The 13,981-nt window shown below is 41.8% G+C and overlaps 1 long non-coding RNA gene across 1 annotated transcript; it reads left to right on the forward strand.

Moving 5' to 3' along the window:
- Positions 1-469: 469 nt before the first annotated feature.
- Positions 470-2,902, forward strand: LOC125553878 (uncharacterized). Its single transcript, XR_007304248.2, has 3 exons — positions 470-719; positions 806-976; positions 2,668-2,902. It is a non-coding gene; the product is annotated as an uncharacterized LOC125553878 (long non-coding RNA).
- Positions 2,903-13,981: the final 11,079 nt, after the last annotated feature.

Below are 13,981 nucleotides of genomic sequence, written 5' to 3' on the forward strand. Positions count from 1 at the left end.
GGATCCACCCGGATCAAGGTATATCAAAGCCAATTTTAATTAACAATGATTTGTGATTTAGTAGTGAGCACAAAGTAACATATATCATGCAACAACGAAGTCTAACTCTCTTCCTATGCATCGGCATGTCATAACAGAACAATTCATGCACACATACACTACTAGAGAAAAGCTTATACACAGACGCTTACTAGTAGCGCGGGTTTGTACCCCTCGCTACTGCTACTTACTAGTAGCGTGGGTTTTTATCCCTTGCTACTACTAAGTTGATAGTAGTAGCGCAGGTTTTTAACCCTCGCTACTACTAAGTGGTCTCTGCCGTGCCCCCCGAGACATTACCATAGTAGTAGCGAGGGTTATAAACCTGCGCTACTACTTTGTGAATAGCTATAGCGCAGGTCAGATGCCAACGCTACTAGTATATTCCCGCACCACCCACCTCGATCCACCCCACCAACCGTCCCACTCCACCACCACTATTTGTCTCAAAAAAACACCCAACCCTCGATCCTGATCCCCTTCCACCTCCTCTCTTCTCCTGATTCACCCCTCGTCTCCCTCCCATCCCACGCCGCTGCCGCCACCCACCACCCCGGCGACCTCCCCACCGGCGATCCCCAGCCTCTGCACCCGCACACGCGCCGCCTCCCCCAGCGCCCCGCCCCCTCGCTGTCTCCTCCAGCAGACGGGGTCAGCCCCGTGGCGCCAACGTCTCCAAGGTTGGAGATCTCGTCCCCTTCCTCTCGTTCCTTAGCTCTGTTGCATTTCGCCGGCGATTCTGAACCGTTCGTGTGCTTGTGCTCAGGCGGAGCTGAAGGAGTGGCTGCCCAAGGTGTACGAGGTGAAGGAACCCAACTGCATCTTCGTGTTCAAGTTCCGCACCCACTTCAGAGGTGGCAGGTCCTCCAGATTCGGTCTCATCTACGACAACCTCGAGTCCGCCAGGAAGTTCGAGCCCAAGTACCGCTTCATCAGGGTATGGATCGGTTCTCCCTCGTTTCTTCTACACATGGAGCTTCGTTTCATTGTCTCGTGGTCACCCATTGGTCGAGATGTAGTAATTTGTATTGATCTAACTGAGGCTTCTTATTCTCGGTGAATTTTATGCTGCTCACTTAGGCTTCGTTCGATTCGAGTTAGATAACTAGGTTTGCTTTCATTTTATGTTTCGGAAGTAGCATGATTAGCATAAGTTATTGTTTGCTAGGTGAAGTTAGTCAGCAGTAGAAAATTGGAATTTAGAACAGCTAGTAATTCTTGAGGACCAGCTACACGCGCGCGCCAAATCACACCTGATGGCCCATGTAGTGTCTGCACTAGGAAATGGCTGCTTACCATGCGATGTCTGGGGGATTCCTGCGCGGATCGACCCACGAACTCCCCCGCTGTGGAGGTGGCTCTTATTCCAAAGCTCGATGCTTTGGTACTGGGGCCGTGGGATTTGTTGCTTCGTCTCCTCCAGATTAGTGATGCATCGTGTTGTTGATGCTGTGTAGGTAGTTTTCACTAGTACCTACATGTGTAGGCATCGTGCCTTTCTGTGGAGCAGTCAAGGTCTTTCCGTTATTGGGTAGAGCAGTGTGTCATATAGGTGTCAAGCTGAATACCAAGTTGGGCTGTGTGTATGTAATTATCACGGTTGCGTGTTTAGGTTGGCAATTGACTCTGGCCAGACAAATGCATGTTGTCGTGCAGCGAGTGTCGAAACAATCATGATTGTCTGTTCTTGTACTTCTGTAAGCTTAGTGCTTTGAAATAGGACACTACAATAGAGCTTGGATTTGGGCGTACGCCTTATTGTTTCTTGAAACAGTAGGCAGACGATTAAAAAAATCCAAACACAGAATTCATGATTTTCAGGCAAAGATGGACGCGCACTGGAACATGTATGAATGGATTTTGTTTCTGTTCATTTTCATTTTCATACTTGATTATTGTTTGTCCATCCCAATCTAGCTTGTTGCAGTGTCACTTGGCATACACCTAAAAGGTCAAACCCTTTTTAGGGAAAAGAAGGTCAAGCTCTTGATAGAACATGAAAATGTTGCTTTGTTCTTCAATCTTAATTGCTAATTTCACTATCTGCTTCTGATTGTCATATCTGTGAATCACATGGATTTTTAAATGCTTGGTCATGTTCATTATGTTGGTCTATAGCACTAACACCTAGTTTAACACAATCACTTAGTTTTGGTTAATGTTGATCCTCAGACTTTTTATTGTTTGCTCGGCTGAATTAAACTTGTTATGAGTCAATCTACTGCTTCAGTGGCGGTGCTAGAACAAAACCCTATGGGGCCAATTTCTACAAAAGCTTCCACACTTGATGGAGTTTGGTATGTATATGAGCATATGAGCATGGTGGCAATGTTCTCAAAAACCTGTGATGCCAATTGACCACACAACTCATGTAACACCGACACTTTACTACTTTCAAGTTACTGAAGGCTTGCAAACACTTGATGAAAACAGTGCTATTCTTGGCACATTTTCCTCCTGTTGCATCTTGGCTTTTAACCTTGTTTTTCTATGTGCAGCGATCTCTTGTTAATAGAAATCACTCACTTTTTTGTTTTCGTATATTTATTCCTGTAGCTACTGTACAACACAACATGCAAGGAAATATATGTCTGAAATTTAATTTTATTTGTTCTTTGCTCTTTATAGAAATCTTGGATTCATAAAAGGGAGAAGCACATAAGGGAGAAGAAGATGATTGCAAGGATGGAGAGGGAGCAAATCATTTGGAGGGATAGAATGCCACTCTTTGGTGTTTTTATGCATTTTTGTTTGCTTTCAACTGTGTTTGCACTAGCTGGGAATAAGTGACTAGGCAATAAGTGTAGATGAATGGATATGCTCTAATGCTCCTCGTTTACTATAAATCTTCGATTTGGAATGATGTGGAATGCTGCTGGTTTATTACAAATCTGGGCGTGTTTTAGTTGTTAGAATTGTATGCATAAAATGGAATTGATGGATTTTATTTTTTTAATTCCTAATTAGTTAGTAGTAGCGTGGGGGTGAAATGGAGCGCTACTAGTATTCATGATACTAGTAGCGTGTGGTACTATAGACGCGCTACTACTATTTCGTTAGTAGTAGCGCGGTTGACATCCGCGCTACTAGTAAATTGTTAGTAGTAGCGCGGGTTTACCCCGCGCTTCTACTAACGTTTAGCTGTAGCGCAATACTAGTAGCGCGGGTACCCGCGCTGCTAGTAGCCTTTTTCCTAGTAGTGATAGTAAAGGCCAATGCGTAGTATAAACAGTTTCTTGCAATTTTATTATATTGGAAACATGGAGAGGCGGAGATGTAGTTCCTCTCTCATAATAATTGCAAGTGGGAGCAGGCAGCACATGCATATTATATTCATCAAAATTATCATGTGCAACGGTAAAATGCAACCCATCAATATAATCCTTAATAAGGGCAAACTTCTCCGATATAGTGTAGTCGGGAGAATTCAAAAAGATCATATGACTATCATTCGTGGGTGCAATAGCAACAATTTCATGTTTAACATAAGGAACTATAGCAAGTTCATCTTCATAAGCATAATTCATATTGGCATCTTGGCCACAAGCATAGCAAGCATCATCAAAAATGGATATTTCAAAAGAATCAACGGGATCATAACAATCATCATAGCAATCATCCTTCGATAAGCTCGAAGTTAAATTAAACAATGTATGAATTGAAGATTTACTCTCATTAGAAGGTGGGCACGGGTAGCTAATCCGCTCTCCCTTCTTTTGTTCTTCGCTCTCCTCATCATCTTTTTGATCCAATGAGCCCACAATTTCATCAATTCCTTCTTCCATAGACTCCTGCGAAATATTAGTCTCTTCTTGGACAGCGGAGGAGTCCTCAATATATGGTTTAACATAGGCATTAGAAGCATAATTATCATAAAAATATTTAAGTATGGCAAAATTTTCAGATTTGTAAAGAGCAATGTTGGGGATATCGCTTATCGGCAACTTATCGGTCGACCCAAGATAAGGGATAAATCGGCCAGTTTATCGGCATATCGGCCAGTTTATCACCATATCGGCTGATTTATCCCCCAATATATCTTATCGGTCAGACATCGATAAGCGACAAATCGGCTGATTTATCGGAATATCGGAAGATATCTTGAACAGTGGTAAAGAGTAGCATCATACTTTCCAATCAAAGAAGCAATTTCATATGCACCCTTAAAAGCAACAAATTCTTCAATTTGTTGAACATCATAGTAATTATAAACACCCTTAGCATACGAAGACATGATTCCATTATCACTAAACTAACATTGGTAGGGAAGGTGTTTCTTAGGGTCTTCAGAACAACAAGTAAAATCATATATTTCACATAAATTCCAAGCATAGCATTGCAAACGATGATTTTGATCCAGTAAAAGTTTCCCTTTTTGAGATAAGTGGTGTCGCACACAACAAGCATGTTCATCTAAAGATTTTCCCTCAACTAAGCTAGTTGGGGTTTCAGCACGAGCACATAGGGATCGAAGATGATCCAAGTAAAAAGCTTCAGGAGTGTGATAGATTTTGAGTGGTTCTTCAACCATTGGTGTAGTAGATACAACTATTTTTTTTGGTATTTTGTGTTTTCTACCCATAACTAAAGATAGAAAACAAGAGCACAAAATAAAAACTACTTAGTGAGAAAGCAAACAAGCACACACGAGACTATTCACCCCACGCTATAACTCCCCGGCAACGGCACCAGAAAAAGGTCTTGATAACCCACAAGTATAGGGGATCAATTGTAGCCTCTTTCGATAAGTAAGAGTGTCAAACCAAACGAGGAGCTAAAGGTAAAACAAATATTCCCTCAAGTTTTATCGACCACCGATACAACTCTACGCACGCTTGACGTTCGCTTTACCTAGAACAAGTATAAAACTAGAAGTACTTTGTAGGGTAGCGGGATAGGTTTGCAAGAATATAAAGAGCACGTAAATAAAAACTAGGGGCTGTTTTAGGTAAAGAAGCAATAAAGTTAGTATAGCGAGTGTGGAAAAGTGGTGGTAGGAGTTGCGAAATTGTCCCTAAGCAATTGAGTACTTTACTAGACCGATAGCAAGTTTTATGTGGGAGAGGCCACTGCTAGCATGTCATCCCTGACTTGGAATTATATGCACTTATGATTGGAACTATTAGCAAGCATCCGCAACTACTAACGTTCATTAAGGTAAAACCCAACCATAGCATTAAGATATATTGGTCCCCCTTCAATCCCGTATACATCAATTTCTATGCTAGGTAGAAGCTTATGGCACTCTTGCCCTCCAATACATAGTCCTATCAACATAAAACTAACCCTATGATGTGATCCACACGCGCTCATATGATGGGCACCAAAGGACATCAACATAACCACAAGCAAATTAAACCAATCATAGCAATTCACCAATCACCGATAGGACAACAAAAATCTACTAAGACATCATAGGATGGCAACACATCATTGGATAATAATATGAAGCATAAAGCACCATGTTCAAGTAGAGGGTATAGCGGGTTGCGGGAGAGTGGACCGCTGTAGATAGATGGGGGAAGGTGATGAAGATGTTGGTGAAGATGACGGAGGTGTTGGTGTAAATCGCCGTCACACGATGATGGCCCCGACGGCGTTCCGGCGCCACCGGGAGAGAGGGGGAGAGAGCCCCCCTTCTTCTTCTTCCTTGACCTTCTCCCTAGATGGGAGAAGGGTTTCCAATCTGGTCCATGGCCTCCATGGCGGCGGAGGGGCGAGAGCCCCTCCGAGATTGGATCTGTCTCTCTGTCTCTCTCTATTTCTGCGCTCTAGATTCTGGCCTTTCACCATTTCTTATATTTCCGGAGATCCGTAACTCTAATTGGGCTGAAATGTTAACATGATTTGTATCTGGATATTGGCTTTCTTGCGGCGGAAGAAGGGCACCAACCGCTTACGTGGTGGCCACGAGGGTCAGGGGCACGCCCCCCCTGCCTCGTGCTCCCCTCGGGCATCGTTTTGCGTTGATTCTTCTTCTCAAAAATCACATATATTCCAAAAAAATCTCTGTAAGTTTTTATCCCGTTTGGACTCCATTTGATATGGATTTTCTGCGAAACAAAAAACATGCAACAAACATGAACTGGCACTAGGCACTAGATCAATATGTTAGTCCCAAAAATAGTATAAAAAGTTGCCAAAAGTATATGAAAGTTGTATAATGTTGGCATGGAACAATCAAAAATTATAGATACGACTGAGACATATCAGTGGCTGGGTCCTATTTATGGTGGCATTGGTCCTCTTCCCACATGAAGGTGGGAAGGGATCCCATAACGGCCAAATTCGAAGGGAGACAACTAGTACATGCCATCCTGACAAAAGTGGTCTTCGCATGTTATACATCTGCAACATATCTATAATTTTTGATTGGTCCATACCATTATATTATCAATCTTGGATGTTTTATAATCAATTTATAGTCATTTTATATCATTTTTTGGGTACTAACCTATTGACATACTGCCAAGTGCCAGTTGTTGTTTTCTGCATGTTTTTTACACCGCGGGAAATCAATACGAAATGGAGTCCAAATGCAGCGAAACTTTTTGGAGATTTTTTTGGACCAGAAGACACCCAATGGGGCGAAGGAGCACCTGGGGGGTGCTCCGAGGGGAGCATAACCCACCAGGGCGTGCTAGGAGGCCCAGGCATGCCCTGGTGGGTTGTGCCCACCTCGGGTGCCCCCTGAACTGCCTCTTTGTTGTATAAATACCCAATATTCCAGAAACCCTAGGGGAGTCGATGAAAATCAATTCCAGCCGCCGCAGAGTCCAGAACCACGAGATCCAATCTAGACACCATCACAGAGGGGTTCACCACTTCCATTGGTGCCTCTCCGATGATGCGTGAGTAGTTCTTTGTAGACCTTCGGGTCCGTAGTTAGTAGCTAGATGGCTTCCTCTCTTTCATTTGGTTCTCAATACAATGGTCTCTTGGAGATCCATATGATGTAACTCTTTTTGCAACCTGTTTGTTGGGATCGGATGAACTTTTGAGTTTATGATCAGATCTATGTTTTTATCCATGAAAGTTATTTGAATCTTCTTCGATCTATGATATGCATGATTGCTTATAGCCTCTTAATTCTTCTCCGATATTTGGGTTTTGTTTGGCCAACTTGATATATTTATCTTGCAATGGTAAGAGGTGCTTTGTAGTGGGTTTGATCTTACGGTGCTTGATCCCAGTGACAGAAAGGGAACCGACACATATGTATCGTTGCTACTAAGGATAAAAGAATGGGGTCTATCTCTATGTAGATAGATCTTCTCTACATCATGTCATCATTCTTATTGCATTACTCCATTTCCCCATGAACTTAATACACTATTCATGTGGATAGCAGACCATGTGTGGAGTAATAGTAGTAGATGCAGGCAGGAGTCGGTCCACTAATCATGGATGTTATGCCTATATAATGATCATTGCCTGGATATTGTCATGATTATTTGAAGTTCTTGTTGGGGAACATAGTAATTTCAAAAAAATTCCTACGCACACGCAAGATCATGGTGATGCGTAGCAACGAGAGGGGAGAGTGTCGTCCACGTACTCTCATAGACCGTAAGCGGAAGTGTTATGAGAACGCGGTTGATGTAATCGTACGTCTTCACGATCCAACCGATCCAAGTATCGAATGTACGACACCTCCAAGTTCAGCACACGTTCAACTCGGTGACGTCCCATGAACTCCGATCTAGCAAAGCTTCTATGGAGAGTTCCGTCAGCACGACAGCGTGATGACGGTGATGATGATGCTACCGACGCAGGGCTTCGCCTAAGCACACCTACGATATGACCGAGGTGGATTATGGTGGAGGGGGCACCGCACACGGCTAAACGATCAACTGATCAACTTGTGCGTCCTAGGGTGCCCCCCTCCCCACGTATATAAAGGAGGGAGGGGAGGGCGGCCGGCCTCTCTAGACGCGCCAAAGGGGGGAGGAATCCTCCTCCTAGTAGGAGTAGGATTCCTCCTTTCCTAGTCCTGCAAGGAGGGGGAAGGAAGGAGAAGGGGAGGAGAAGGAAAGAGGGGGCGCAGCCCCTCCCCTAGTCCAATTTGGACTAGGCCCATGGGGGGCGCGTTGCCAGCCCTCGTGGCTTCTCCTCTTTTTCCCTTAAAGACCACTAAGGCCCATATGAACTCCTGTATTCCCGTAACTCCCCCGGTACTCCGAAAAATACCCGGATCACTCGGAACCTTTCCGATGTACGAATATAGCCTTCCAATATATCGATCTTTACGGCTCGAACATTTTGAGACTCCTCGTCATGTCCCTGATCTCATCAGGGACTCCGAACAACCTCCGGTACATTAAAACACATAAACTCATAATACCGATCGTCACCGAACGTTAAGCGTGCGGACCCTACGGGTTCGAGAACTAGACATGGCCGAGACTCATCTCCGGTCAATAACCAATAGCGGAACCTGGATGCTCATATTGGCTCCCACATATTCTACGAAGATCTTTATCGGTCAAACCGCATAACAACATACATTGTTCCCTTTGTCATCGGTATGTTACTTGCCCGAGATTCGATCGTCGGTATCTCAGTACCTAGTTCAATCTCGTTACCGGCAAGTCTCTTTACTCGTTCCGTAATGCATCATCCCGCAACTAACTCATTAGTCACATTGCTTGCAAGGCTTATAGTGATGTGCATTACCGAGAGGGCCTAGAGATACCTCTCCGACAATCAGAGTGACAAATCCCAATCTCGATCTATCCCAACTCAACAAGTACCATCGGAGACACCTGTAGAGTACCTTTATAATCACCCAGTTATGTTGTGATGTTTTGGTAGCACACAAAGTGTTCCTCTGGTATTCGGGAGTTGCATAATCTCATAGTCATAGGAACATGTATAAGTCATGAAGAAAGCAATAGCAACACACTAAACGATCATTGTGCTAAGCTAACGGAATGGGTCAAGTCAATCACATCATTCTCTAATGATGTGATCCCGTTAATCAAATGACAACTCATGTCTATGGCTAGGAAACTTAACCTCTTTGATTCAACGAGCGAGTCAAGTAGAGGCATACTAGTGACACTCTGTTTGTCTATGTATTCACACATGTACTAAGTTTCTGGTTAACACAATTCTAGCATGAATAATAAACATTTATCATGATATAAGGAAATAAATAATAACTTTATTATTGCCTCTAGGGCATATTTCCTTCCGTCTCCCACTTGCACTAGAGTCAATAATCTAGTTCACATCTTTATGTGATTAGTTCGCATCTCCATGTGACTAATACCCAAAGCGTGATCATGTTTTGCTTGTGAGAGAAGTTTAGCCTATGGGTCTGCAACATTCAGATCCGTATGTATTTTGCAAATTTCTATGTCTACAATGCTCTGCACGGAGATACTTTAGCTAATTGCTCCCACTTTCAATATGTATCCAAATCGAGACTTAGAGTCATCTAGATCGATGTAAAAAGCTTGCATCGACATAACTCTTTACGACGAACTCTTTTATCACCTCCATAACCGAGAAGTATTTCATTATTCCTCTAAGGATAATTTTGACCACTGTCCAGTGATCTACTTCTAGATCACTATTGTACTCCCCTGCCAGAATCATGCTAAGGTATACAATAGGACTGGTAAACAGCATAGCATACTTTATAGAACCTATGAATGAGGCATAGGGAATGAATTTTCATTCTCTTTCTATTTTCTATTGTGGTCGGGTTTTGAGTCTTTACTCAACTTCACACCTTGCAACACAGGCAAGAACTCCTTCTTTGACTGTTCCCTTTTGAACTACATCAAAATCTTGTCAAGGTATGTACACATTGAAAAACTTATCAAGCGTCTTAATCTATCTCTATAGATCTTGATGCTCAATGTGTAAGCAGCTTCATCGAGGTCTTTCTTTGAAAACCTCTTTTCAAACACTCGTTTATGCTTTCTAGAAAATTCTACATTATTTCCGATCAACAATATGTCATTCACATATACTTATCAGAAATGTTGTAGTGCTACCACTCACTTTCTTGTAAATACATGCTTCACTGCAAGTCTATATAAAACCATATGCTTTGATCACTTTATCAAAGCATATATTCCAACTCCGAGATGCTTGCACCAGTCCATAGATGGATAGCTGGAGCTTGCTCACTTTGTTAGCATCTTTAGGATCGACAAAACCTTAGTTGCATCATATACAACTCTTCTTTAAGAAATTCATTAAGGAATACAATTTTTACATCCATTTGCCAGATTTCATAAAATGCGACAACTGCTAACATGATTCAGACAGACTTTCAAGAATCGATAGGAGTGAGAAAATCTCATCGTAGTCAACACCTTGAACTTGTCGAAAACATTTCGCGACAATTCGAGCTTTGTAGATAGTAACACTAGTATCATCATTCATCATCCTCTTGAAGATCCATTTATTATTAATGACTCACCGATCATCGGGCAAGTCAATCAAAGTCCGTACTTTGTTCTCATACATGGATCCCATCTCAGATTTCATGGCCTCAAGCCATTTTGCGGAATCTGGGCTCATCATCGCTTCCTCATAGTTTGTAGGTTTGTCATGGTCTAGTAACATGACTTCCAGAAAGGATTACCGTACCACTCTAGTGCGGACCATACTCTGGTTGTCCTATGAGGTTCGGTAGTAACTTGATCTGAAGTTTCAAGATCATCATCGTCAGCTTCCTCACTAATTGGTGTAGAGATCACTAGAACTGATTTCTGTGATGAACTACTTTCCAATTCGGGAGAAGGTATAATTACCTTATCAAGTTCTACATTCCTCCCACTCACTTCTTTCGAGAGAAACTTGTTCTCTAGAAAGGATACACTCTTAGCAACAAAGATATTGCCTTTCAGATCTGTGATAGAAGGTGTACCCAACAGTTTCTTTTGGGTATCCTATGAAGACGCACTTTTCCGATTTAGGTTTGTGTTTATCAGGCTGAAACTTTTTCACATAAGCATCACAACCCCAAATTTTAAGAAACGACAACTTTGGTTTCTTGCCAAACCACATTTCATATGGCGTCGTCTCAATGGATTATGGTGCCCTATTTAACGTGAATGCAGCTATCTCTAATGCATAACCCCAAAACAATAGTGGTAAATCGGTAAGAGACATCATAGATTGCACCATATCTAATAAAGTACAGTTACGATGTTTGGACACACCATTACGCTGTGGTGTTCTAGGTGGCATGAGTTGCGAAACTATTCCGCATTGTTTCAAATAAAGACCAAACTCGTAACTCAAATATTCTCCTCCACGATCAGATCGTAGAAACTTTATTTCTTTCTTACAATGATTTTCCATTTCACTCTGAAATTATTTGAACTTTTCAAATGTTTTATATTTATGTTTCATCAAGAAGATATACCCATATCTTACTCAAATCATCTGTGAAGGTCAGAAAATAACGATACCTTCCGCGAGCCTCAACACTCATCGGAGTGCATACATCAGTATGTATTATTTCCAACAAGTCTGTTGCTCGCTCCATGTTCCGGAGAACGGAGTCTTAGTCATCTTGCCCATGAGGCATGGTTCACAAGCATCAACTGATTCGTAATCAAGTGATTCCAAAAGCCCATTAGCATGGATTTTCTTCATGCGCTTTACACCAATATGACCTAAATGGCAGTGCCACAAATAAGTTGCATTATCATTATTAACTTTGCATCTTTTGGCTTCAATATTATGAATATGTGTATCACTATGATCGAGATTCAATAAACCATTCACCTTGGGTGCATGACCATTGAAGGTTTTATTCATGTAAACAGAACAACAATTATTCTCTGACTTTAAATGAATAACCGTATTGCAATAAACATGATCAAATCATATTCATGCTTAACACAAACACCAAATAACATTTATTTAGGTTAAACACTAATCTCGAAAGTATAGGGAGTGTGCGATGATGATCATATCAATCTTGGAACCACTTCCAAAACACATCGTCACTTCACCCTTAACTAGTCTCTGTTCATTCTACAACTCCCGTTACGAGTTACTAATCTCAGCAACTGAACTAGTATCAAACACCGAGGGGTTGCTATAAACACTAGTAAAGTAAACATCAATAACATGTATATCAAATATACATTTGTTCACTTTGCCATCCTTCTTATCCGCCAAATACTTGGGGCAGTTCTGCTTGCAGTGGCCAGTCCATTTGCAGTAGAAGCACTTAGTCTCAGGCTTAGGTCTAGACTTGGGCTTCTTCACTTGAGCAGCAACTTGCTTGCCATTCTTCTTGAAGTTCCCCTTATTCCCTTTGCCCTTTTCTTGAAACTAGTGGTCTTGTCAACCATCAACACTTGATGCTTTTCTTGATTTCTACCTTCGTCAATTTCAGCATCACGAAGAGCTTGGGAATCGTTTCCATTATCCCTTGCATATTATAGTTCATTACAAAGTTCCAGTAACTTGGTGATAGTGACTAGATAACTCTGTCAATCACTATCTTATCTGGAAGATTAACTCCCACTTGATTCAAGTGATTGTAGTACTCAGACATTCTAAGCACATGCTCACTAGCTGAGCTATTCTCCTCCATCTTTTAGGCTAAGTGCTTGTCAAAGGTCTCATACCTTTCGACATGGGCATGAGTCTGAAATACTAATTTAAACTCTTGGAACATCTCATATGCTCTGTGGCATTCAAAACATCTTTGAAGCCCCGATTCTAAGCCGTAAAGCATGGTGCAGTAAACTATCAAGTAGTCATCATATCGAGCTTTGCCAAACGTTCATAACGTCTGCATCTGCTCCTGCAATAGGCCCATCACCTAGCGGTGCATCAAGGACATAATTCTTCTGTGCAGCAATGTGGATAATCCTTAGATCATGGACCCTGTCCGCATCATTGCTACTATCATCTTTCAACATAGTTTTCTCTAGGAACATATTAAAAAAGAAACGGGGAGCTACATCACAAGCTATTGATCTACAACATAGATATGCAAATATTATCAGGACTAGGTTCATGATAAATTAAAGTTCAATTATTCATATTACTTAAGAACTCCCACTTACATAGACGTCCCTCTAGTCATCTAAATGATCACGTTATCCAAATCAACTAAACCATGTCCGATCATCACGTGAGATGGAGTAGTTTTCAATGGTGAACATAACTATGTTGATCATATCTACTATATGATTCACGCTCGACCTTTCGGTCTCCATTGTTCCGAGGCCATATCTGCATATGCTAGGCTCGTCAAGTTTAACCCGAGTATTCCACGTGTGCAAAACTGGCTTGCACCCGTTGTATGTGAATGTAGAGCTTATCACACCTGATCATCACGTGGTGTCTCGGCACGACGAACTGTCGCAATGGTGCATACTCTGGGAGAACACTTATACCTTGAAATTTAGTGATAGATCATCTTATAATGCTACCGCCGAACTAAGCAAAATAAGATACATAAAGGATAAACATCACATGCAATCAAACTATGTGACATGATATGGCCATCATCTTCTTGTGCCTTTGATCTCCATCTCCAAAACACCGTCATGATCTCTATCATCACTGGCATGACACCATGATCTCCATCATCTTGATCTCTATCAACGTGTCATCACATGGTCGTCTCGCCAACTATTGCTCTTGTAACTATTGCTCTTGCAACTATTTGTATCGCCTAGCGATAAAGTAAAGCAATTATTTGGTGCTTGCATCTTATGCAATAAAGAGACAACCATAAGGCTCCTGCCAGTTGCCGATAACTTTAATAAAACATGATCATCTCATACAACAATTTATATCTCATCACGTCTTGACCATATCACATCACAACATGCCCTGCAAAAACAAGTTAGACGTCCTCTACTTTGTTGTTGCAAGTTTTACGTGGCTGCTACGGGCTGAGCAAGAACCGTTCTTACCTACGCATTAAAAACCACAATGTGGTATAGTG

The sequence above is a fragment of the Triticum urartu genome, chromosome 4A (assembly GCF_056163025.1).
Source record: "Triticum urartu cultivar PI428250 chromosome 4A, HENAU_Tu73, whole genome shotgun sequence".
NCBI classification, from domain to species: domain Eukaryota; kingdom Viridiplantae; phylum Streptophyta; class Magnoliopsida; order Poales; family Poaceae; genus Triticum; species Triticum urartu.